General features: G+C 41.6%; 1 protein-coding gene across 2 annotated transcripts in view; it reads left to right on the plus strand.

Annotated features, from left to right (window-relative positions):
* Positions 1–27,972, plus strand: part of RNF13 (ring finger protein 13) — a 129,129-nt gene that overhangs the window by 21,987 nt on the left and 79,170 nt on the right. Inside the window, exon 2 of one of the 2 annotated variants that reach the window (XM_063442520.1) lies at positions 853–968. The gene's annotated coding sequence lies outside the window, so the exon portion shown is untranslated. The remainder of the gene's footprint in view (positions 1–852; positions 969–27,972) is intronic. The other variant, XM_063442519.1, reaches the window with a different exon arrangement.

Here is a 27,972-nt window from a genome sequence, read left to right on the forward strand (position 1 = left end):
TAGTTAGGCCTAAGCTTTAAAAATGCAAATATGAAGCCTCCTGTCATGTGGTAAAATTGAAGATTATATTAGCTTTAGTGTACTAATAATCTTAATTTTAGTAATGACAGGAGGCGAATATTTCCTGCCCTATGGAATCCCCCCCCAGGTTATCTAGGGTTACAGGATTATGTCTTAGTGCTCAGGTAAGCATGCAGGCTCTTGTTTGTATATGTGTTTATTAGGTACGTTGTTTGTTTGTTATCATGTATGGATTGTATAACTTATCAGATTTCCTTAACTAGGTTGTGGTTTTTTTATGTTCTCACACGTTATGCTTTTGAAGTCTTATGTTTAGCTATGGATTACGCATCTCAATATCCATTAGTGTTCAGGTCCTTAATGTTTATGATATGCGGACATATTGCCACGCCAGAAACCTTTCACCTTTTTCTTTTTCTTTCAGCGTGAACATCTCTTCTGCGGGACGAAGACTCGTCTTCCACATCGTCACACCATGGACCTACTAAAGTTTAATTTCCTAATGTGTTGTTGAATTGTTAATTTGATTTGGTTATGTTTTGACTGTTATTTATTTCTCGCCTCAAAGATGTCATAGACAGGCCCTTTTATGGGCAGCATATCTTTTCTCTGATTGGTTGTTACTGTTTCTATGCTGCTGGAGTTTTCAGTAAAGAAAGATATGCAAATATTCGCCTCCTGTCATTACTAAAATTAAGATTATTAGTACACTAAAGCTAATATAATCTTCAATTTACGTTTTATTTCCTGCACTGTTAATTGCTTTCTAAATTCTATTTGGTATCTGCCTTGTAATTTACCGATATTACAGATTTTTCTCATCTCTCACAGTCACCACACACTATCTTCTGCATCAGAAACTATCCGTCAGCCAATGAAACACCACGTCGATACCCCGTGTCACCTATTACTGTGAGTCCCCGCATGCAAAGCTCAACTGAAGGTAGGTAGGTGAGACCGTGAATAATCTAGCTGTCTGAAACTGATAGGAGTGTGATCCGTGATTCCAGCATGTACTGGCTGTCTGTCTGAGTGATTGGAGTGTGATCTGTGATTCCAGCATGTACTGGCTGAAAATGATAGGGGTAGACCACCAGATTGCTGCCAGCATGTTCAGTTAAAGGGACACTATAGTCACTTGAACAACTTTAGCTTAATGAAGCAGTTTTGGTGTATAGAACATGCCCCTGCAGCCTCACTGCCCAATCATCTGCCCTTTAGGAGTTAAATCCCTTTGTTTATGAACCCTAGTCACACCTCCCTGCATGTGACTTGCACAACCTTCCATAAACACTTCCTGTAAAGAGAGCCCTATTTAGGCTTTCTTTATGGCAAGTCCTGTTTAATTAAGATTTTCTTATCCCCTGCTATGTTAATAGCTAGCAAGACCCTGCAAGAGCCTCCTGTATGTGATTAAAGTTCAATTTAGAGATTGAGATACAATTATTTAAGGTAAATTACATCTGTTTGAAAGTGAAACCAGTTTTTTTTTCATGCAGGCTCTGTCAATCATAGCCAGGGGAGGTGTGGCTAGGGCTGCATAAACAGAAACAAAGTGATTTCACTCCTAAATGTCAGTGAATTGAGCAGTGAAATTGCAGGGGAATGATCTACACTAAAACTGCTTTATTTAGCTAAAGTAATTTAGGTGACTATAGTGTTCCTTTAATGCCAGATTTGTTTTGAAATTTGTTACAGTTTCAAAACTTTAAATGTACAGAATATTGGCACCAGTTACCTTTAGTTGGCATGAAAGGCAGGGGTCAAGTCCTGGGGAAAAAAGTGTGGGAACTCACCCAAGATTCCTGCTCCCCCCCCCTCCCCCCCCCCTTAAAAAAAAAAAAAACCAAATTACACTCCTATGCATATAGTGCAGTTCAGGGTGTGTATAATGAATGTAGTGTGTTTGTAGTGAATGCAGAGTATGAATAATGAATGTAGTGTGTTTGTAGTGAGTGCAGTGTGTATAATGAATGTAGTGTTTGTAGTGAGTGCAGTGTGTATAATTAATGTAGTGTTTGTAGTGAGTGCAGTGTGTATAATGAATGTAGTGTGTTTGTAGTGAGTGCAGTGTGTATAATGAATGTAGTGTGTTTGTAGTGAGTGCAGTGTGTATAATACATTTAGTGTGTTTGTAGTGAGTGCAGTGTGTATAATGAATGTAGTGTGTTTGTGGTGAGTGCAGAGTGTGTATAATGAGGTGTTTGTAGTGAGTGCAGTGTGTATAATGAATGCAGTGTGTGTGTAGTGAGTGCAGTGTGTATAATTAATGTAGTGTGTAGTGAGTGCAAATTGTGTATAGTGAATGTAGTGTGTGTAGTGAGTGCAGAGTGTGTGTAGTGAGTGCTGGATGATGGGGGATTTTTTTTTTTTTTTACTTTATGTGTATATCTTTTTTTATTGTATCCCCCCCTCCCTGCTTCTTACCTTGTCAGGGAGGGGGGACATCGCCTGGTGGTCCGGTAGAGGGAGGCAGCCGCTGCACACAGGGGCCATCACACGCTGTGTTCCCTCTCCAGCTCTTACTCTCGCGAGACTCGCCAGTGCGGAGCGTTGCCATGGTAACCCGTGGCAACGCTCTGACAACCGCGGGTCTCGTGAGAGTAAGAGCTGGAGAGGGAACACAGCGTGTGATGGCCCCTGTGTGCAGGTAGCAGGGCAGGTCCTGCAGGATCACTAGCGGGAACGGCGTTCCTGCTTTGGAAAAAGTGCAGGAACGCCGTTCCCATGCGTTCCTGCAAGACTCGAGCCCTGATGAAAGGTGACCGATAATTTGTATTGGCATCAGCTCTGGAAAAGTAAAAGTGGTCTATCCCTAATTAAAACTTGCATGGGCACGATCTACACAACAAAACTGCTTCATTAAGCTGTTTTGGAGTTTCCCTTACAAGCATATCTCGTTCTGTATTTTGTGTTAGGCTGCTAGTCTGCAGTGATGAACACAGTTGAAAGAGTACTTCCCCAACATACCTGTCATACTCCTGTGTAAGACACTGCACCAATTAAATGTTTTGTGTTAGAGGGTTGGGGAGCCAGAAGACTTATTACTTGTATTTATTAGTATTATTCAGAATGTTAGACTGGGTTTAGTGGATTTTGTTTGATATAGAATCCAATTTGTGGATAATGGATTTTTGATGTAGAAGAAGAATTGTAATATATTTATTAGGGATCGACCGATTATCAGTATTACCGATATAATCGGCCGATATTTGATATCTTCGACAATATCGGTATCTGCCAATACAGATACCGATATTTCCGATATTGCCTATTATAAGCCTGGCGGCCCTGTGGGGGGTGGGGCCCGCAGGTAGCGTTTACTTACCTTTCCTGCAGCTCCTCTGTGCAAATCTTGCGAGACCTGCGGCCGTCAGAGCGTTGCCACGGGTTACCATGGCAACGCTCCGCGCGACACTAAGGGCCGCGAGATTTGGGAGCTGGAGGAGCTGCAAGAAAGGTAAGTAAACGCTACCTGCGGGCCCCCCCCAATACTTAACAAGCCACCAGACCACCAGGGAATACTATATCTCCCCTCCCTGACCATGCAACAAGCAGGGAGGGGGGGGGACGGACAACAAAAAATAATAAAACATATAAATATTAAAAATAAACATATTAAAAATTAAATTAAAATAAAACAAACATAAAAAATGCACCCCCCCCCCCCATTTTACACCAATCACATCCCTTCAGGAAAACACACACACTCTGCATTATATACACACACTACACACTCTGTATATAGTGTCTCTAATATAATGTAGTGTGTGTGTGTGTGTGTGTATATAATGCGCACGCACTACACAAACTGCAATATATATATATGTGTGTGTATATATATATATATATATATATATATATATATATATATATATATATATATATATATATATATACACACACATACACAATACGTTCGCTCTACACACTGCACTCCCTTTACGCACACTACACACACACTGCATTCCCTTTACACACCACACACTGCACAAACACACACTCTGCATTCATTATATACACACTGCACAAACAGTCACTGCATTAACTATACACACTACACAGTCACTGCATTCATATTATACACACTACACAGTCACTGCATTCATATTATACACACTGCATCCACTGCATGTGGCTTGTATATTTTGTGCATTTATATTTAGAAATGGTTTCTTTTTTCAAAATGGTAAATGTACAGAATATCGTCAAGTTATCAGCCTGAAAGTTAAAGGACCACTATAGTGCCAGGAAAACATACTCGTTTAACTGGCACTATAGTGCCCTGAGGGTGCCCCCACCCTCATGGTCCCCCTCCCGCTGGATGGAGTGGAAGGGGTTAAACGTACCTCTTTTTCCAGCGCTGGGCGGGGAGCTCTCCTCCTGCTCTCCGCCTCCTTGGCTGAATGCGCATGCGTGGCAGGAGCCGCGCGCGCATTCAGCCAATCTCATAGGAAAGCATTTACAATGCTTTCCTATGGACGCTGGCTTCTTCTCACTGTGATTTTCACAGTGAGAAGCACGCAAGCGCCTCTAGCGGCTGTCAATGAGACAGCCACTAGAGGCTGGCTTAACCCTAATATAAACATATCAGTTTCTCGGAAAACAAATCAATGTCGGTCCCTAATATTTATTATAATTCAGGATGTTAATTCCTTTGAATTTTGATATTAACACCTGCTATAGTTGTAAAATATCCCACTAGGTGGGGAATCGGTGGATTCTGAAATAGAAAATGAATCTAAGGCTGATTTCACTACTCCATATAACCAAAATTATTATTCAGAGGGGATATAAAGAGATTTACGGTAAACTTTTTTTAAGGAACACAGGTTCTCAATATAAAGAGCTGTCTGAGACAGGAAGACTACAGACAGAATGCCATAATTTCCTCGCATTGAGATGACCTTAGCTGATCTACAACATTTTGCAGTTCTTAAACTATTTTTTTTAGTTTATTAAGTAAACCATTGGGGGAGCCTTCATATTGACCCATTATATAAAAGCATGACCACCAGGCAAAGGACATGGGGGAGAAAACGGATAGGAGACTAAGGACTTGAAAAATATAATAGCACTGTGAAATTCCCTCAGTTTAGATTTGTATAAAACGTAAATATCTGAACAGGCGGTGTTTGAAGCACTAGGAAGGGATTTGGGAATAAAAGCTATACTTGTATAATAGTAAGTTTGTATTTTATAATTCACTTTTTTATAGCAAATACTTTGTGGTGAACACAAATGAAATAATAGGAGAGATGCTAACAAAAAAGCAAAATATGGACCATATTATATTCCTCCTTGTTTTTTATTTGTTTAAATTAAATGTAGCTTGTGTTGTTGCCCCCCCCCCTCCTCTTAAATTTAAAGTGCCATGATATTTACAGTGCATTCAGAAAGTATTCAGATCCCTTCATTTTTTAAACTTTTTTATTTTTTTTTGCAATTGTTATAATTTCCTTTTTGTTCACTTTAGTTTGCACTAAATAGCCATAATGTGAAAGCCAGACTTTTAAAAACTGCAAATGTAATAAAACAAACAAACTGATATATCACATTGACATAAGTATTCAGACCCATGACACTTGAAATTTAGCTCCGATGTGCATTATATTTCTCTACATCACCTTTCACAAGTTTCTACACCTTGAGCCCATCTGTGGCAAACATAATTGATTGAACATGATTTGGCAAGTCACGGTCACACAACAGTCTATATAAGGTCTCCCAGCCATAAATGCAAATGATGCTACTCACATTGTAGAGGGGTCGGCTGGGACCCAACACTCACTCTTTCCAAATCTTGTGAGCCCTGGCCCTCAAAGTTTTGCCGTGAGTTACCGCTGCATCGCTCCACTCGACATACCAGGCCCATAAGAGTTGGAGAGAAGACCTGCCGAAAACAGACGAGCGAATGCTGGGTCCCAGCCGACCCCTCTGCAATGTGAGTACTACACAGGCAGCGTAAACACAGCCACTGGACCACCCGGGAGTGTAACGTCCCCCTCCCTGGCTGTTTGTGTATATACAATATTATATAATATATTAACACTTTAAAAGGGGGCAGATTATCATGTGTGTTTGGAGAAAGCATAACAAAGGAAATCTAAGTTCCAGCTTCCTTGCCCTCATTTGCCATTTTCACATGACCGATTTCTTTGCATGATGTGCAATAGCTGTTTATGATGGTTATCTGCTTGTTCACAAGAAATGTAAACCATGTCACTGTGTGTCTTACTGACTGCCACTGAAGGGACTTCATCTCCTAACCAAGTAAAACTCTGTCTCGGAGTCAAATGCTGCTGATGGCAGAATTTGATTGGAGAAGTGCTGCGTTTGGCTGTGTATGCCACTCTAAACCGTTGCTTTTCTATGAGAGGAGATCGTGAAGATGTTGGCAAACATGCTAACCTCTTCAAAGGTGGAATGGGCACCAGCAGAGTAGTCCCAGCACTGGAGACAAGGTAAGTAGTCTTTATTTTACTTTTTTACCGCAATTACTGATGGACAGAAGGCAAACCTATAGTTCCGAAATGTATTTTTATTTTATTTTTTTTGGACACTCTAAGAAATGTAGTTTTGGTGTATAGATCATCCCCTGCAGTTTCACTGCGCAATTCTCTGCCATTTAGGAGGGTTTTTTTTTTTTTAATAGACCACTAGCCAAAATTCCTCTGACTAACATCTGAGTGTCAGGATTACTAGCTGATACAGCACGCAGAAATAGTATCACACTTAGGACTAAGGATAACGTCTAACCGGACCTTAGAATGGCCAGAATTAACAAACCTAAGAATAGTCAAAATACTTGCCGAGGTCAGGGATATAGAATGAGACGCAACAATGAGGGAACGTCAAGGATACCAGAAATCAGGGACGTCAAAATGAAGCCAAAGTCAAAAAAACAGAATAATCTGATCAGGAACACTCTCGGATAACCAGCAAAGGTAAACCACGACAGGGCAATGAGTAGAAGGAATAATATTTTTAAGTAACCCTCCTGCAGGACCGATTAGCCGTACCTGACTTTTGACTCCAAAACGTATGTGTGCATCATGATCTTGAAAAGTATTTATTTTTGAATAAAGTTTTTATCTTATGGTTTTCCTTTTAAGAGGTTAACCAGTATCAAAGAATCTTAATAAGTCTTAAGCTAGCTAGCTAGAGCCATTACAGCTTTTCGAATGACACATTAACATTTCAAAAGTGAATTTTAATGATTGCTCATATTGTAGTGTTTTAGCTCTAGTGCTGTGTGTGTGTGTGTGTGTGTGTGTATGTATGTATGTATGTATGTATGTATGTATGTATCCGAGCAAATGGTCAACCAGCAGCGTTTGTGCTGTCTCATTGACATCTCTTTTTGTGCAGGCTAACTGCAGCAAAGACACAGAGGGAAAAAAACAAAAACGATGCAGAATGTTTACATGACTGATCTCCACATGTAAATTATTCACAGTATCAAACTTTGAATTTCTTCGTTTTTTTTTTTTTAAAAACCATTTGCTCAGGACAGCATTTCCATCCTCATTCGCAAAGCAGCTTGTGGCTCTCTAAAAAATCAGAGCTTACTAATGAAGCCCTTTAGTGCACTGCGGTAAGAAGAATGCTGATTGAGCAATTGCATAACCCCTAACTAATGCCAGGAAGCCTCTGACATAAATCAGAAATCCTTTTGTTTTAGCTAAATTGACCTTGTGGAGCAGTATCCAGTGACCGAGCAAGCATGGCCTGTGAGGTTATTTATATCACACTAGGATTCTGCATAGCCTGGTGGCTAAAGCAGGAAAGCTGGTCACTGCAGTGTACTGTAATTTAGTGGCAGAACACTAACTTGCATTGGTTTTAATGAATGTAGGATCTGCTATTTTTTGCCACTTCTTCTATTATATAAATATATGATCCATCTATAATATAGCCTCCCTCACTGTCTGATTAAAGGGTTGAAAATCCTTGTTTACTTGCCTTATTAACTGGGTCTACTTGTCCCGAGACATCACTGGTGGGACCTAATGTGTATCTGTTCACGTTAATTCTTCCCCATAGAAAATCCTTGAATCAACACTATCCTATGGTAAACATAGAAGATGATGAACGTTCTCACGCAAAGCGTGAGGACGTCCAACGTCTTTCAACAGACGGCTAAAAAAATGACACTTTATAGTTTCAATAGTTTCCCTCTCCTCATTTATATATTATTTTGTTTAATGTAATATTAAGTGCTGGTAAAGTAGGTTCTGAACTGAGCTTTGTGTCTATATAAAGCCTAGCTATTATGTTTTAAAAAAGATGCTATTACATTATTGCCATTTTAAAGGTAATAATCAAATTTTGTGACCGCTTGTTCATAGAAGTACCTTGCATTATCAGTATCCTTCATACATATTGATTGTAAATTATGCAGGTTCATTCGCCAACTGTTAGCCGATCAGATGAATTAAAAGGATTGCAGTGTAACTCCTGGGAAACGTATTGCCTACTCAGATGTAAAGTATTGTCTCCCTAAATCTGAATGAATAAAAAAAAATAAAAATTCTCTCACAACACCAATGTACTCCATTCTTAGAGACTTATTTGATACCGCACCCAAGTAACTCAGGTGCTCGAAACCAGGGCTGACCAGGCCTCCCTTCCAAGATATGCAGAATAAATAACGGTTCAGGCACTCCGGGATAACACAAATAGCAGCTTTATTGGGGCAAAAACAGCAACCGGGTCTTTATCAAGCTGTACTCCATTTTGTAGGTCCTATCTTAGCATCCTAATGTCTGCTCCTATGAGATTAATCCACTTACTTGGGAAAGTCTTCCTTACTGGGACTCTCTGCTGGTCAAAGCTAAATGGGGGACTTGAATGAGGCACCTGTGACAGGGAGGGGTGCAAAACAAAGGTGTTGGCTTAGACTCTGGAGAGAAAATATAAATATATTTATCTCTCTATCTCCAAATATGGCTAGGACTGCACTCGCTTGAACATGCTTATATTATAGGGTGGTGCTGGGATATATATATATATGTTAAAAGGCCTGAACTTGTGGAGGCCTGAATTTGTGGGAGGAGTAAGTCCCCTACTTAAACTCCCAGCCCCTACTCACCTCTGCCTTTCAGCTGATTGTTTTGTCCCCATAGCAACCAGCACTTCCTGTCCAGCTTCCCTCCAGAATTTTTTCCTGTTTCCAGCAGTCAGACGTCCTGACCAGTCCTCCGTCCGTTTGAGGCCTTCCACTCGGTTCCCGGTCAAGGTACCCGGTTTCCGGTCACGAGACCGGCACGTTCACGTAAGTTAGGCGTAGGAAATAGCGCCCCGCTATTTCCCGCCGTTCGGGCCTAAAAACGTAGGGGTAGGCTCCCTCTATCATATTCGAACAAATACACGCTTTTTTAACCGATTTCAGTGTTCACGCCAAAACAGACGAACGCTCGGCACTTTATCACTGCTTTTACATATTCGTACGGAAACTACCGAATCTATTATTATTTATATACACAGTAATATTATTATGGGCATTCTCTTATTTCCGTTTGGTCACCCAGGACCAATCTATTTCGTACGATTAAAACACAAAAACACCTTGCTCTAAATCCATATTCGGCTAGTTCTTATTCAAATAGGCTACAGTATGCACTAAGTTCTATTTCACGAATTCTACTTTTCTTTACGTATATTCCCTGTTCGGTCATATTGCTACTGATACCTTTTTTGTCAGTTTGGGGATATAATTAGCTTGTTTAAAAATCTGCCTTGTGATTTTCTTTCTATGTTAACCAGTTAATTTGTTTTACTACTTTTTAAAATATCCACGTCTATCATAAACGTACGGTTTCTATACACTGTGGCAGGATGGCCAGGCTCGTCACAAACTTCAAATGCAACAGTCAGGATAAAATAGTACTGCAGTTTATTGTCACTTTCCACAATATATACAAGGTTGTGCTCTCCCACAAAATAAAACAAAAAGAAAATAAATCCTACTCCAACTTGGAGACTTACTAAACCACAGTGTTACTAACTATCCAACTGCCCAGCTAATCTAGTTCCCAGTTTTAAACAAAATTAAATACAGCACTTTAAGCAGGTTTCACACAGTACCTTTGTCTCAGGCTTAACTGCCTCCTCTCTCCCAGCTGTTAGACTCTCTGATATCTTCAGAGGCTAACCTTTTAAAACCCTAGTGCTGGTTAATTACATTCACCTGGTATATAACATTCAAGGGGTGACTCCCACCAATTAACCCCATCATGCTGGGAATAGAGCACTCCAATCTATTACTAACATAGAAAGCCTCTATGACCTTGCCACAACACATATTTACCTATTAAACACTTCATTTTGTCACATATACTAATAAATACTGTTTATAAACACAATATCCGGCACATAAACGTCTGTACTATTCATTTTCCATATAATCACGCTGTCACATATTTTTGGCTTTACAGACTGCATCGGTTTCTCGCTTTTTCTGCGCTAAAGTTGTTTATTTCAAGGTCTTTTATTACAGGAACAGGTATTGTATTTTATCACTTTGCATTATAAAGCCATAGGCCTAAAATGTTTACATATTGGGTTTTATTACTTACCTCCACACCTGTCGTTAACTATGGAATTTTTCTTCGGTTAACCCTTAGCTCCAGTATTATTCTAGGCTTCCCCCGGTTCTACACAGTTAAACCGTTTCGCATAACGTAATTTCTTTATGTCAAACCAAGGTATAGTTCACAACTCGTTTGTTACTACACCTCATATAAAACCTATCACGGTCTCAAGTTCATTACTACTTTTCCACAGGCTTACGCCCACGGTACGTTAATTCTTTACTATTATTTCTACTCAGACATACGGTCATACAGCCATCAGGCTCCGGAAAACACCAAAACCTGACCCGGTACTCAGCCATACCTTCAGGTACTTACGTCTATACCCAAATACGTCCAATCGTCACCCCAAGGCCTCATCCAGCCTTCTCACAAATATCTATTTCAGCCCAGTCACACACTTAAACCTTCCAGATCCCTCAATGCAGGATCTCACGTTGCGCCCCTAACAAACAACCTACTCCCAATTCAAATCATACGCCACCACGATACGCATAAATACGTCAACATCTGTCTTAAAGCCTCAGGACTCTTCCTCAAGGACCGCATAAGACGAGACTTACCACACTTATTACCACCAGAAGGTTCCAGATACCATTCGCAAGAAGTCAAGGTTAGTATCTACACAACATTCCAGTCCTCTCACCTTATCCTTAAATATACAATCGAACTGGCTACAGGGTCTAGGCTAATGCCTTGGCGCACCCTATCAGAAAACTCGTCCCAGCGAGGCCTTCCATCCCCCCCCCACCTCAACACGGAGGTACGGCCCCACGCCCAAATCATAGTTACAAGCCTCGCATGCCCTACTACAGGGCGCTAGTCAGGGCCTCACCTGTCACGGCCACACGTTTTGATTTCTCTCTACTGTCACCGAGAGGCCAACATCCCGCCACCACGTCTGTGGCAACTACGTCATAAGCCAAATCATAGGTAGAGCCTCTCACCGCCACTTGGCATTAGCAGGGCCTCACCTATCCAAACATTCAACAGTTAAGTTTTTCGCTTTGGCATCTAGCATTACAGTCCAGTTCTTCCATATACACCACCCCACATACCCCGCCTACTTACCTTACGCCCCTTCTAATATATCTTTCACATAATCATTCCTTTTAGAATGTCCCAAGAACCTATTCCAACCAAAGAATTGACAGAAGAAACTCCATTCACGCCTACCAGACCCGGGTCTCCAGGCGAATCACTCACTCTTTCAACCCCCACGTCCTTGAGAGCATGGACTAGTCCCAAAATTACGGCCGAGCTTAGGCTCAGGGGAATCCCCTTTCCGGCCACAGCTAGGAAGGCTGAACTTTATAGGCTACTTACTCACCAAGCCCCCGAGCCCAGGCCAGGGACTAGCTCTCAAGGACAACCACCAAGCAACAGCACGGCCACCCAGGATACCCTGGCAGAGATCTTGGCCAATCTACAGACCCTCAATAGCAGGCTATCTAAGGTGGAAAGCGCCATCTCCTCCCCAGGTACTACCACGGTAGTCCCAGTCGCTTTCACGGCTGTACCTACTATACCAACATGCCCTCCTATACTCCCCCCTCCAGCACCGGGCACAGCCATTACACCATTTGAGTCACCAGCACACTCCGTCCCTGACTCTATCAGGAAAGATATCCTAGACGGGAAGGATGTGTCTGGTGTCCTTGCTCATAGCCTCACAGGATGTACTTGAGAACAAGGCATTCAATTATGGTGATATCTCTGTGGTGCTCAAGACAAGGGATCCCAGGCTTAATCATCTGGTGGATTATCTCACCACAGGGTTCACTAAAGGGTTTCTCACGGGTATTGTAGCCATTCCCCCAGGTACACTAGAATGCCCTAATCTCCAGTCAGCACGTTTAGACCCAGTCTCCATAGACACTCTCATTGCCTCTGAAATCACCAACGGTTTCATGATCGGCCCCTTCACCTCTTCACCATTCTCCTCCTGTCACACTAACCATTGGTATTGCTATTCACAAATATTCTAAAAAAAAAAAAAAAAAAAGTCTAATTATTGATTTATCGGCACCGCACTCCTCTTTTGTTCCAAGCATAAACGCACTCATTCCAGCAGACAAATTCTCACTTCAGTACGTAACCATCGACGACGCCATACAGTCCATCATATCATCTGGTAATCGACCCTGGCTTAGCAAAACGGACATCACAAACGCGTTTAAATTACTACCCAGGCACCCCTCACTCTGGCACTTACACGGTGTTAAATGGCGAGGGAAATATTACTTCTCTACACGACTCACTTTCGGTTCTCGAAGCAGCCCCAAACTGTTCGACATTTTCGCAGAGTCACTATGCTGGCTGCTTCTGAACGTCACCAGGTGTCACTCCGTTATCCACTACCTCAACGACTTTTTACTAATAGAGCCAGGGTCACCTTCACCCACAGCAATCAGAAGCACTACTGCACTATTTTCCACACTTGGAGTCCCTTTGTCCACAGCCAAAACTATAGGCCCCACAACTAAATTGACCTTTCTGGGGATAGAACTGGACTCGGTTAACCTCAGAGCTAGCCTCCCCCACGACAAACTGTCACGTTTGAGAGGGGAGATGACTTGTTCCTGCGGAATGATGTTTGCACTAGAAAAGAACTTCAGTCCCTTCTCGGATCCCTGAACTTTGCGATGCGCATCATTCCATAGGGAAGGTCTTTCATATCCAGACTCCTTTGCCTGCTGCACGGAGTTCCGGACTCTGGCACAGTTTCTTTGGACCCCCACGCCAAGGCTGACTTAGCTATGTGGGGGAAGTTTTTGAAGGACTGGAATGGAATCTCCATGTTTATTCCCCCTCTCTCCACCTCTTCACCCATCATCCACACAGACGCAGCAGCCAATACCGGTTTTGCAGCCATTTTTGGGAACCACTGGTTCAGGGGCCATTGGCCCACTGATACGGATGCCTTGCCAGGATTCAGAGAGACCTCAGCACTATTTGAAATTTATCCCATTGTGGCGGCCGCACACACCTGGGGTCATCTCTGGTCTGGCAAGGCAGTCAAATGCTACTCTGATAACTCGGCAGCTTGCGAAATCGTGAACAAAGGGCGATCATCTTCCCTGACCATCATGCGGCTGATTCGCAAGCTGACCTGGTTGGCAGCATCCGGCCAGTTTCAATTAGTTTGTTTTCACATTCCGGGTATTCACAACACGGCCGCTGACGCTCTCTCGTTCTCAATTTCAGGCATTTTCTCAGGCACTCCCAACGGCTCACCTACAACCATCCAGGACACCACGGTTCCACGATCTAATCCTGGATTAAGCACACTCTTGAACCACGCTAGAGCACTCACTCACCAAGCATTATCACCAAACACGGCTATCACTTACAATAGGGCTCTTAATATATTTAATAAATTCACAGCAGAGTTCGGTTTACAAGGTGACTTCTCTATTCAAACCATGGTGGCTTTTGCCTCTTTTTTCCACCTACACCTTAAACTATCTCACAACACCATTAAACTATATCTCACGGGGGTCCAGCACCACAGCCTCACCTTTTTTTCCTAACAACACACCTTTCCTGTCTTAATACCCCGTCAAAAAGGTTTTGAAAGGAATATCAAAGGTTTCACCTCCACTCTCTACCATTAGATTACCTATAGATGGGCCTATCTTCAGGTCACTTAGCAATCTCCTTGACACAGCCCCATTCGACATCGGCACAAATACGGTGATCAAATCTGCTTTATATCTCGCTTTCTACGGTTTTCTCAGACCTAGAGAGTTCACCGTAATTTTTCAAGGAGATACGAAGCTAAGACTTAAAATATCACACCTCACTAAAATAGAGGATCACTACCAACTTTCGATCCCTACAACTAAAACCAACCGGTCACTACACCCTACTATAATTCCTCTCTTCCCTACTGATAATGCCTGGTGTCCGGTAAAAGTACTAGACCACCTACGGTCAACTCTGCACGGTCACCTACTGGACTCTCCGCTCTTAACACTACAAGGGCACCCGTTAACCACAGCAAAATTGATGGTTCATATCAGAATTCTGTTATCTAAGCTCGGACACAACCCGATTGCATTCTCTAGGCACTCCTTCCGTATAAGAGCCGCCTCTGCAGCCTCTAGCACTAACACACCGGTCCATATCATCAAGAGACTGGGGCGGTGGAAATCCTCCATATATACTGCATATATTCCACAGCCGGAGAAAGAGCTTCGCCAAGCTTTCAGCAACTTGGTTTTGTAAAAAATGCAATTAAGTGTGTATTTCTCGAATTTATCTTTTTGCCCTCTTTTATTTACAGGCCCACTCGTACGTTGGTTTCGGCACACCACAACCAACTTTGCTCACAGTTACTATCCATTACGTATTTAAATTCCGAGCACAAGTTAAAAGGCCTGAACTTGTGGAGGCCTGAATTTGTGGGAGGAGTAAGTCCCCTACTTAAACTCCCAGCCCCTACTCACCTCTGCCTTTCAGCTGATTGTTCCCACCCACCTACACCCTGTTATAATTACATTCTCCTTGGTGGGCCCTCTTTTATTTACAGGCCCACTCGTACGTTGGTTTCGGCACACCACAACCAACTTTGCTCACAGTTACTATCCATTACGTATTTAAATTCCGAGCACAAATATATATATATATATATATATATATATATATATATATATATATATATATATATATATATATATATATATATATATATATATATATATATTATATGATATATGATTCTGTGTGGGCATATGCATATTGGGTCAACAAAGAATCACATTTTTGCCTCATTATTCCATTTTGTGTGTATGGATGTTTTATTTTATATACAAAATTAGTTTTGAGGTGTGGCAAGGAATGGAAATTCCTTAACAGTATTATTGACCATCGTTGCCCTTCCTAAGACATTCAGTGCTTTTTGAACTGTCATACAAACATGAATATTTTGTAGGCCTGTACAAAAAATGTGGTTAACTCATCATCCTTCTGAATCCTCAGAATAAAAATACCGTATATACTAGAGTATAAGCATAAAATAGCGATTCAACTCATAAATGGTAGAGAATTGAGCAGTGAACCTGCGGGGGCATGATCTAGACACCAAATTAACTCCATTAAGCTAAAAATGTGGTACTTGTATAACTCTTTAACACTGGCAGAGAATTTCATCTTTTTGATAGATAATTGTACATATTAAATATACTTGAATTACATGTTAAGTCACATTACCTTTTATAAATATAGTCTACTTAATGAGAAATTTTGTATACCAGCTGCTGATTTTTTTTCAGTTAAATGTTAGTCAACCCATCGAATAATTTTTTTTAAATTTTATTTTCACTTTTCCTAGATGATGACATTTCTATATATATATATTAACGCTGCATGTTGCAGAGCTATGCTAGATAAAGGTACACTATAGTCACCCGAACTACTAAAACTTAATGTAGTTGTGGGTGTCTACTCCCTGCCCCTGCAGGCATTTTAATGTAAGCACTGCCTTTTCAGAGAAAAGGCAATGTTGACATTAGTGCCTAAGCATACCCCTAGTGGCATTCACTCAGGTGGCCACTAAAGGTGCTACGTGGGTAAGTGCTGCACAATATCGGCACCCTCTGCATGGAGATGCTGAGTGGTCTTCATAGAGATGTATTAATTCGATGCATCTCTTTGAGGAGATGCTGATTGGCTCAGCAGATTGTTTTCTCACGCATGCTCGATAGCCTCCCAATGCTTTCTTATGGGAAATTCTGATGACCTCAGCCAAGGAGGCGTGGCCAGGGTCAGCCACAAAGGACCCACACGGTGCTGGAATACAGGTGAGTAAACTCATATTTTTTTACACTGGTTGTTAGGGGGCTGTACACCTACACAATCCTTCCACAACTATACTGATGGGAATACATGTCTTTATTCCTGTCACTATAGTGTTCCTTTAATTCCCAGGATAAAGTCTCCCCTCAATCAACATAGTCAGAGTTCTTCACCAAACTGAGAATGTACCATCTTAGAACTATGCTGGTTTAATGTAGCACTGATAACTAAAATGTGAATGTAATTCAAAAACAGACTTAAAGGGACACTGTAGGCCTCCAGACCACTTCAGCTAATTGAAGTAGTCTGGGTGCTGTGACCCTTTTGCCCTTAGTGCTGCAATGTAGAACACTGCAGTTCCAAAGAACTGCAATGTTTACATTGCAGCTCTAAGTCTGCCCTCAGTGGCTGTCATCCAGACAGCTGCTGGGGGTGCTTCTGGAATCAAATCGGACTTTTGGTCCGTTATCTGACGCTGGATGTCCTCACGGACCTCCAGTGTCAGATTGTCTCCATAGAAAAGCATTGAATAATGCGATCTTATAGGGAGATCTTATGCGCGCACTGCCATTGCAGCGCATGTGAATTAGGTCTCCCCCGCTGGCTGACGGCGGGGGAGGAGCGCAGGTAGAGCCTGACCTGGCGCTGAGGGAAATCGGCGCTGGATCAGGTAATTGACTGAAGGGGTTTTAACCCCTTCAGCCGCGAGGGAGGGATGGACCTATTAAAACTATAGTGCCAGGAAAACGGCTTGTTTTCCTGGCACTATAGGATCCCTTTATTTAATGTGATCTACTGGTTATTGGGTTAGCAAGTACTAGTTTAGCTAATGTATATCTTAAAAATAAATCTGATACCAACACTGTGGCATATTTATTCACTAAACGGTGACTTGTTGGGAATTTAAAATCTTCACTTAAAAGATGAAAATCTAGAGGAGTGGGGAAAAAATGTCACATTTTGTGTTAAAACCTAAAGGAACACTGATATCAGCAACATAATGTATTCCTGACCCTATAGTGTTAAAACCACCATTTAGGTTGTTTGCCCCTCCCTATTACCCCCTGTCCCTTAAAAGATAATAAAACTTACCTTTTTTTCCAGCCTGACGGTGCTGACCCTGCCCCTCTCCTGCCTCTTTGGCTGACATCAGAATTGATAATCTTGGTCAATCCAATGCTTTCCCATAGGAAAAACATTGGATTGGCTAAGATCATCAAGAGGGCAGGGCCAAACACCAGCTTGGACAATCAGCATTTCCTCGTAGAGATGGATAGATGTAATCTGCCGATCCGAGTAGTGTCATCACGTTCATATGATGCGGATTGGCGGGATTTACTGCAGGGGGGCTTGTTTGTTAGGCAGCTACTCCCCTCCCCCCAATTCAGGATCGCCACAGTGGAAGAGGTTAATCCTATCCGCATTAAAGCATTCCTTTTGATTGATTTCAATGCATCTCTTCAAGGACGGACATGCTGATTGGCCAAACCAGCGTTTGGGCTCCGCCCCATCCCACCTTCCTGCCGATGTCGGACAATCCAATGCTTTCCCTGTGGCAAGGACTTAGATTGACTGACTGACTGACTGACTGACTGACTGAATCTTAAATTCTGATGTCACCAAAGAGATGGATCGGGGGTGGGGCCAGCCTAGATAGACCAGCATTGCGCTGGAAAGAAGGTAAGTCATTATTTATTTTTTCTAACCTTTTTAAGGAGTGGCAAGCCACCTAAATGGTGTTTCTAAGACCTGTAGTGTTCGTTTACGTATACAAGAAATCCACTCCCCCCATTTAATGCCTCCATCACGCAGAGCGTCCATAGGAAAGCATTGAAAAATGCTTTCCTATGGACACTTTGAATGCACGCGCTTGCCACTTGCCTTGCACGCGCATTTGGCCCCGCTGACGTCAGCAGAGGGAGCTGACTGTGGGGGAGGAGGGGTCACCATCGCCGAGGGAGCCCGGCGCTGGAACAAGGTAAGCTGCTGAGGGGGTTTTAACACTTTCAGCGCCACGGGAGGGGGACCCTGAGGGTGGGGGCACCCTCAGGGCACTATAGTGTCAGGAAAACCGCTTTGTTTTCATGACACAATAGTGATCCTTTAATAAGAGGACTGTTCAGTTAGAACAGAAAATGTGTATCACAACAGAGAACGTTAAACTTCTCTTATTTTATTGACTTGAGAACAATTCTAGTTTGATCTGTAAATTGCCAGCATGTGCTGTTTATTTATTTATCCTTATGTTTCATATATTTAAGTGATCTTATAAACCTATAAATTATTTTGGTTTCTGTAGAAATGTTTATTTGAAACCATTCACTTTTGTCCATTTCAATAGGCTTTTGTACCATCATGAGACTGTTATGTCACTGTGGATCACAAACATGTTTATTGCATTGGTCTGTTTTTTCATATTTTGTGTGCAAATAGAAGCATGACTATGAAGTAAGGTCATAGCATAGTTAACTGGATTATGAGAAGATAATCACTCTTCATGGTCTTAAGCTAATGATGTTTTTGATCTGCTATTGGTAATGGAAGCTAAATGACTATCCAGTGATTTGTAGCCTTACCTGTGTGTATCTGCTCATGCCGTAGCAGTTGACTTTCACCTTTTGAATTGGACGCCTACAACTTTTGTAAACATAGTAATATCCAAAAGAGTTTACTTCAAGCATTTCAGCTCACATCCTGAGCCTTTAAATTGGTTTTGTTTTAATTGCGCCGTCTATGTGAGACCAATTCCAAACATAAAGAATTTCACTTTTTATAAGGATGTTCTGGATGTTTGGAAAATAATATAAGTAAGGCTATATATCAGGGGTAGGCAACCTATGGCACGTGTGTCATGCTCGGCACTTGAGATGTCTTTGCACGGCACTCAAGGGTGCTAGAGCCAAAAGGGCTGTGGCATATCAGGAGTCCCAGTGAAACTTCAGATATCTGCTAATACAAAAAGGTGGTGAAGGACAATCCTCAATTTATGCATTGCAGCATGTTGAAGTGATCTCAGATCACTTCCTCCCAGCACTTGTGAATGGGAATCCACACTGTAGTAGAGCATCCCACAGCTGCAGTTGCAGCTCATGTTCTTGACCTGTACCTGGCCAGCCTGATCCACTGGAACCCAGGGAAGCCACCCAGACTACTATATATATATATATATATATATATATATATATATATATATATATATATATATATATATATATATATATATATATATATATATATATATATATATATATATATATATGCAGAATAACCCCCCTCATACAAATAATTTGAACAACCCACACACAAACATACACACAACCCCCACAATCTTAAGACCACCAACAGTCCACATACATGCAGCCTCTCACATCCTTGAAAGAGTTGTGTATGCAAGATTGACAGACTTTCTAGAGTCCAACTCTCTGCTAGACCCGCTTCAGTCTGGTTTCCGTGCTAAGCACTCTGTGGAAACTGCACTGACCAAAGTATCCAATAATCTACTGACTGCAAAATGTCGTGGTCACAACTCTATCCTAATTCTCCGTGACCTTTCTGCGGCTTTTGACACGGTTGATCATCAACAGCTTCTTCTCATCCTCCACAATCGGTCTACAAGATATTGCTCTCTCCTGGTGCTCCTCCTACCTCCTAATCTCAAAAACATTGCGCGCATACGACTCTACTTAACACCATATGCGACTAAGGTGCTGGTCCATTCCACTGTCCTTTCTCGTCTTGACTACTGTAATCCGCTTCTCAGTAGTCTTACGTGCTCCCAACTTGCGCCGTTGGTCCATAATGAATGCGGCGGCGAGGCTCATCTTCCTGTCCTCCAACGCCTTACCCTTCTGTCAGTCCCTACATTGGCTTCCTGTAAGATATAGGGCTCAATTTAAAATTCTGGTTCTTTCTTTCATATCTCTACATAATGCTGCTCCCACCTATCTATCCTCCCTAATGCACAAGTATGTCCCGTCTAGGCCCTTACGCTCTGCTGAAGACTTACATCTATCTTCTGTCCGTAATCTCACCTCTGATGCTTGCTTTCAAGACTTCTCGAGGGCTGCACCGTTCCTGTGGAACCCCCTTCCCTCCTCTGTAAGATGCTCACCCAGTCTCCACTCCTTCAAAAAAATCATTAAAAACCCACTTCTTCAAAAAAGCGTTTCAATTAAACTTTTAATCGCTCCCTACTGATTCCTCTCTTGCAACGGTCATTAGTCTAATACTATCCTTACCTTTCGTCACTTTATCCTACTCTCTATAGCATGTAAGCTCATTGAGCAGGGTCCTCAACCCCACACATACACACATACACACACACACACTTCCAAACACCCCATGTGACAAATCCATCCGCACACACAATTTCACAAGCCGCCACCATACACAGCCCACATTAATATGTATTTTACACGATACCACAAACTACTCATGAACATATACAATATGATTACTCATAAACCCACAAATACGATTCAAAACAACTGCAATATAAATAACACAAGCAGAATATGGCAACAGGCACACCTCAATTTAAAAAAAAAATAGAGCCGACACGCTACGGGACATCACAATTCTATTTCTGCAGAGTGCTGTTGAAAGGTTGCCTACCCCTGCTATATATCAGTTTTGAACAAAGTAGTGATAAAGTTTCACTAGTCTGTAAAGATCTGTCATGTTTTTGTTACTTGAGTAATCAAGTTTACAATGTTGGGTTAATTGCATTTTTTTAATGTGTAAAGTTAAGGACTGCTGTATGTGTTCTATAGTGCAAGCTCTGGAATCTACAGTATACCCCTCTGCCTTACTTAGGCTCCACAGGGAAGGCTAGTTTAATTTTTTTATTTTATTTTTTTTTATTTTTTTTAACTTGACAGTATATTAAAGGAACATTAGAATGTTATCTCAACACTATTTTTAGATTCAGGCAAAGAAAAGGAAAAAAGGGTATTGCTTGTTTTTTCCAGTGCCATGATCCAGTACCTGCTGCTGTGCGATCCGTCTTCCACAACGTGATGACTCTTTTTTCGGCCAATCAATGTTTCTCTGGCACCGCATTCTTCCAATTAAATGCTCTCTATCAGCATCATTTGATGAGTTTACCTGTGAGACCCGACTCTGATTTTAGTTCTCACAGCTGAAGTGCCTCTAGTGGCCGCCAGGAAGACAGTCCCTAAATGTGTTTTTTTTTTTTTTTTTTTGTTTTTTTTTTTTTTTTGTCTTTTTCTTCCTGAACTGCTATATATACACTGAATGTGAAGGTTTTACATTGCAGGACTAAAATGACAAGGGCACTTGTACCTGTTTCATTGACATGAAGTGATTTGGGTGCTTATAGTGTCCCCTTTGATTGGCATTTTTAAATGGACACTTTCTAAAAACACAAACATATTTACTAGTTTTCATAATCATTGTTTATGTTAAAGGGACTTTCCGGACCCCATAAACACTTTAGCTTGCTGAAATGCTTTGTGTCATCTTTTTTGTCATATTACAAATAGTGCAGATTTCAATAGACAATTTTACAAATGTTGTTACACCCCCTCCCCCCGGCTTTCAAACAGACAACGGTCTTTTATTTCCTGGTATGGTTAGCTTGGGTGGTTTGGCTAGTTTAACTCTATTTCCCAGAGCACCTGCCTTGCAAAGACTTCCCATTTAGTTGCATTGGGAAATCTGTGATTGGTCACCCAGAGAAAGCCTAGGCTATGGACGAAGCTTGTACGGGCTTGTAAAGGCAGTAGACCAGTGGACTGCAAGCTGTTTTTAGATATACCCCATCTGCTCCTCGCGCCATTCTTCAGCCCTGGGCAAGCAGTCGCAAAATAGCCACCTCCTGTCAGTCCGGACCCGCTTTCTGTCCAGCTTTAGTCTGCAGGTCCTGCCGCGGTGATCACTCCACGTCGACTGCTTTTCTGACATTTGGGCATTTCCACAAGGTTGTAGCCGTTCGGTACTTTCTTCATGTTGGCTTTCATTCGTTTCTGATCGCATGGGGTACAGCTGTCCGCCTGTGTTCGTCTATTTTAACTTGTGGGTTTTTGTTGTTGATACAATTGTCCTGCTGAATTTTGGTTCTTAATATGTGTATTTGGTTATTTGCTGGGAATTCTCATGTTGAGCCCTCAGTGGATTTGTTTGGTATTATGTTTTTTCATTCAAGTGTGAATTTGTTATACTGTTAAATAACATTGCAAGTATTCATTTTCATATTTAAATTAGGAATTATTTTTAAGTTATTACTGTACTGGGCCCGTTTCCCTTCTTTAACTTGGTATAGCAGATGGCCTACATTAAGGTCCATGCTGATCACATTTTGTTTTCTATATAATATGGGCTGATAGCATGTCTAATTATATTTCCCTCTTATTTTCTCGCCCCATTGATTATAGGTATTGCAAGCATTTTGTCGGTCTTCATTAGATCTTTAATATTTTCCTGTTTCAGATTTTCTGCATTATACTGTTAAGGTATATAAATCTATTTCTTGATTTATGCATGTATGTATATTTGCTTCAGCTGTTTTTGGCCTGTTACCTCCATATATTTACACACCCGGCCTCTCATTAGCCTAGTTTTACGTCCACAATTTACCTTGGAGGACGGGGGCTTGATTTCTGTTGCCAAGTTGGGCCACGGCTATATGCATTTCATTTCAGACATGTCTGTTATTCGTATACCATTTTTTTTTTCTTATTCTATGTAATAAACTTAAGCTATGTCCTCTTCCTGTTTCCCTGTGGTAGTCATATATTCATCTTGTTCTAGAAAATGGAGAAATAAAGTAAACAGAGTGCAGGTCAGGAGTCCGGAAACAAGTCAAGGGCTCATGAGCTGCACCACTGTAACCACCTAATAGGGAGCTCCAATGAGGGGGTAACCCTCCAAAATATGTAGGTAATAGAAGTAGGTGATGTGTAGAGTCCCACAAGGGGAAACCAACATCAGGAGAGCTCCACTGTATATAAAATGATGAAGGGAGGCCCTACCTTTAATCAATCTAAGGATAAAAAAGATATGCAAACAAAAAGTATAACTTGAAAAAAAAGGGAGATCTACTAAACGGTGCCCAGGGGATCAATGGCCTGGAGTACTAGCTAGCATCTAAGTTCCAGTTCCCCTAGTGTCCGACTGACAGGAAGGCAGTGTAAACGAGGTTAGGGAGAGAGAAAAGGCACAGGGTCCCCAGAAAACAAGGGACCAGGTAATCTGGTCTAAACGTAGATGAAAAGCCTCACACAAAAAAAAAAAAAAAAATTACAAATTAAATTAAATAAAAATAAATAAATAAATCTCTCAATTCACCCTAAAAGTTACCTTGACACTGTGGTCTAACCACTAGTGTCTACCTGAACCAACTCTCCCTACTAAAGTTATAAATAGATAAATAAACACCTAAAAATCAATAACCATAGTGGTAACAAAAATAAAAAAGTGCTACCAAGTGCAGAGATTAAAGAAAAAGAAAACGCTTGATGCGCGTTTCGGCATGTTCAAAACGCCGTCGTCAGGAGCCTGTGAACATGAGCAGCTTGTTGTTTCATTTAAATACCTATTGCAGATGAAACATGGCCATCAGCTGTTCAATGTGGGAGTTCCTGAGGGGCGGAGTATCTAAGCTCTATTCTGCAGTCCACCAGAGGTGTGTCATGTCGTCACATATTCTACATCTCAAAAACATAGTGAAGACACACCCTGCCAATGACATAGCTTAGCTGGCAAAATCCCTGACCAGAAAGCCTGCTAAAAAAGGCAAGGCTGCAGGTTCAAATCCCGGCAGGGCCAACCCAACACCATATCCGTCCGAGGTCAGCAAAATAAGCTCCATCAATGGGGCAACATTAACATAGACTACTAGTCAGCTGCCGACCTGGTCAGCTCTGAGAGCTGAATAACGTCATGTGTCCCACTAGGGGAAAGGTGCTACATAAGTACGTTATTATTTTTTTAACCCCTGTCATGACCTATAGAATGGAGTCAGGCGGGGTGTAATTTGGACGTGATGGCTGAATATGTGAGGTGGGCTTAAAGTATTCCCAAAGCGCACCTCATAGTGTGACTGGAACATCCACTGTATTATGGAGTGGAACTGACTGGAAGTGTGCAGGGAATAGCATCTTGGCAGTGCTCACAACATTGTGAGAGCTGCACTGAGTCGCATCCGGTATGGGCATCTATTGCATAGGCTGTCCCATTGATTGTACAGTCAAAAAATTTGCCACACAAGATCTCACATATGCCAGTCATGTCAGGGTACATTAAATGTACAATAAAGGGACCTGTCTTATGGATTGAATAATGCCTATAAACATATAGAAATAAACATCCAATTAGGGGAAGTAAACCCCAATCAGGATGTATACAATAAGGCAGACAGTATCTTGGCTCGAATGGCAAAATGAACAAGGTGAAAATAAAGTGGCCGTTCATGTTCATATAAAAAGTGTCATATTTACATATCTACAAATTTACAAATAGTATGGTAGGGAGCTTAAAAAAGAAGAGTTCCTCAGCGTTTAAGTCCCTTTAATAGAGAGAGTATTACAAAAAAGCTGAAAAAGAGAATCCCTCATTTAACCCTGCTGGGGATAACGTGTTTAGTTTGTAAATCCAATACGATTCTCTCTGCTGTAGTTTACGGTCCCAATTTCCTTTACGTGGAGGTTGGGGGACTGATTCAATACCCATGAATCTAATTTTAGTAGCAGAATTAGAATGGTGAGTTTTTAGATGTCGTGAAATTGGTGTCTCTAATGGTCTCCTTACGGAATTAACATGTTCTCTTATACGAAGCTTGAAGGGGCGAAACGTTTTGCCTACGTACTTCAAACCACATGAACATAACAGGAGGTACACTAGCCCTTCGGTATGGCAGTTAAAGAAAGATTTTGCTAAAAATTCCTCACTTTCACTGCTGTCTGTGAAAGACTTGGTCTGTTTAGCAATATGGGGACATGCACTACAGTGGCCACACTTGTATGTACCCCTGGGTAGATATTGTTTGAGGGGTTTATTTAAGGGGGCCAAATAGCTAGGGACTAGCATGTCTTTCAAATTTCTGCCCCTGCGTGCTGTCACTGAGGGGAATGGTGTTATAACCTTCTTAATATGGGGATCCGAAGTGAGTATTGGCCAAAATCTTTTAAGCGTATTCATCATGTTAGACCAGCCTGCATCATACGATGCTATGCATCGAATCGTGGAAGGTCCTGTGTCCCTTATGTGATCGCTGAGTAGGGTATCTGTCGGCATTAATTGCTCTGGCATAAGCCCTTTTTAGAACCTGATTAGGGTAACCCTTTTCCCTAAAAGATTTCCAGAGATCCCAGGCCTTGATTTTAAAGTCATCCAGGGAAGAGCAATTTCTACGTAAGCGCAGATATTGGCCGACAGGGATTCCGGCTTTCAATTTTGGTGGGTGGTGGCTAGTCCAATTCAGAAGGCCATTAGAGGCTGTTTGTTTTCGGTACAGGGTGGTTGAAATGTATCCACTTGTTTGTATGGAAACAGTAAGGTCTAAGAAGTTAAGATTCCTGCCTAATTTAATTTGTATTATTTTTTTTAATTTTTTTTGTGTGAGGCTTTTCATCTGCGTTTAAACCAGATTACCTGGTCCCTTGTTCTCTGGGGACCCTGTGCCTTTTCTCTCTCCCTAACCTCGTTTACACTACCTTCCTGTCAGTCGGACACTAGGGGAACTGGAACTTAGATGCTAGCTAGTACTCCAGGCCATTGATCCCCTGGGCACCGTTTAGTAGATCTCCCTTTTTTTCAAGTTATACTTTTTGTTTGCCTATCCTTTTTTATCCTTAGATTGATTAAAGGTAGGGCCTCCCTTCCTCATTTTATATACAGTGGAGCTCTCCTGATGTTGGATTCCCCTTGTGGGACTCTACACATCACCTACTTCTATCATCTTGTTCTAGGTCTACCTTGTTACCTTTTTGTTATTTGGGGATTTCAAGATTGTTACCAGTCACTCTGCTTCAGACATAGGTATTTATCTACACATTTTTACTTCTTCCTAGAGGTTGTTACTGGTCAGAATCTTATTCATATTTTATATGTAGGTTCTGTCCATTTATCCTCCCTATTTTGGGCAAACTGGCATCTTCTACACAGTAGGTTAGTAGTAGTTGTTGTTGTTTCTTCCTCTTATGCATGGATACTTATTTTACATATTTAGGTATCTTTCACAAACTCTTTTCAAGCTCCACGTATTTGGTAATTATCCCAGGTATGTAACCATATTACTATCATTGCGTTTCTTTTTTCAAGCCCTCATCTAGGGTAAGAGAACTGTCTGAGGGTCTGGTGCACTCCTTAGTTTAAAGTATTTTCGGTCCTGTGAGGCCAACTTGCCCCTTAACATGGATGTTTCCACCTGCCTGCGTGATAATTGTAGCCTTGCATCACACACCTTTTGGGTTACAGTTATGGCCTCACCTGTCATTGCCACACGTTTTAATTATCTTTCTTTCACGAGAGGCCATCATCCAGCCACAAAGTTCGGTGGCTCGAGCTGTATAAGTATAGTGGCAGTACTGCAAACAAGTGGGTTGTGCCTTCTGCTGTGGACAAGAAGCTCTCCCCAAAATTAAAATCTTTAATTGAGAAATCCTTCCTATTGTGCCCTTATAATCACTGTACCTCTAAGGGTCCCCAGTTCTTCTTGTCCCGTCAGATAGGACAGGCCGGCACCTCCTGATCAGGATGTTAAAAGATCGGTGTGGTCAGCACAGGCTGCTGACCGACTAGGTGAGTGCCCAAAAGTCTGCTTATGTGGTCATATCCTGGGAGGTCCCGGGCGGACCTTCCACTATGCAGGACGGATGCATGCCTACAGCAGTTGAATGCACGCCCGGGAGGACGAAGCTTTGAGAAATGTTGGGCAAAATTACAAAAATTGGGCGATTAAAAGCTGTGCAGGATCTGTCTTACCCCAGGGGTGGTTGCCAGAAAAGGTTCTCCATGTCACCATCCCTCCTACACGGTGGTGGGGTTTTTGAGGTGGGAATTTACTTTAAATCTCCCTTGAAAACTTCATCTACGTATGCATGCCTCCTAAATTTAGAAAATTTGTATTTTCTTCTAATTTGTCTTTAACAGAATATGTCCAGTCCTGCTTCACCTGATAAAGCTAAAATGGATAAGATGTCAGATCCTATCCCTAAAAAGGCCACATACAAAAAACTTTTGCTGTTTAGAATGTGTGGTCCTTCTTCTTGGTGGGTGTAGGAAAAAGACCTGTAATCAATGCTCGGCAGAATTGCTGAAAAAAAATCCAAGCAAAAAATAATTCATACCTGAGCTGGTTCCAGGAGAATTTATCCCAAACCTTCAAGTCATTTAAAGATACAGTTAAAAAAGACAGCAAGTCTGTTAATATTCAAGAAAGACAGTTAAATAAATAAAGGAAAGATCCCCATCCCTGTCTTGGCTCTCATCCCTTATCTTCTTCCCTTTCAGAAATATCCAATCTGGGCTCAAGTGTGGATGAGGGATTTCCACCAGAGGAAATAAACAAATTTTATCAAGGAAGTATCTGCAGTTG

Source organism: Pelobates fuscus, chromosome 2, assembly GCF_036172605.1.
Source record: "Pelobates fuscus isolate aPelFus1 chromosome 2, aPelFus1.pri, whole genome shotgun sequence".
Lineage (NCBI taxonomy): Eukaryota > Metazoa > Chordata > Amphibia > Anura > Pelobatidae > Pelobates > Pelobates fuscus.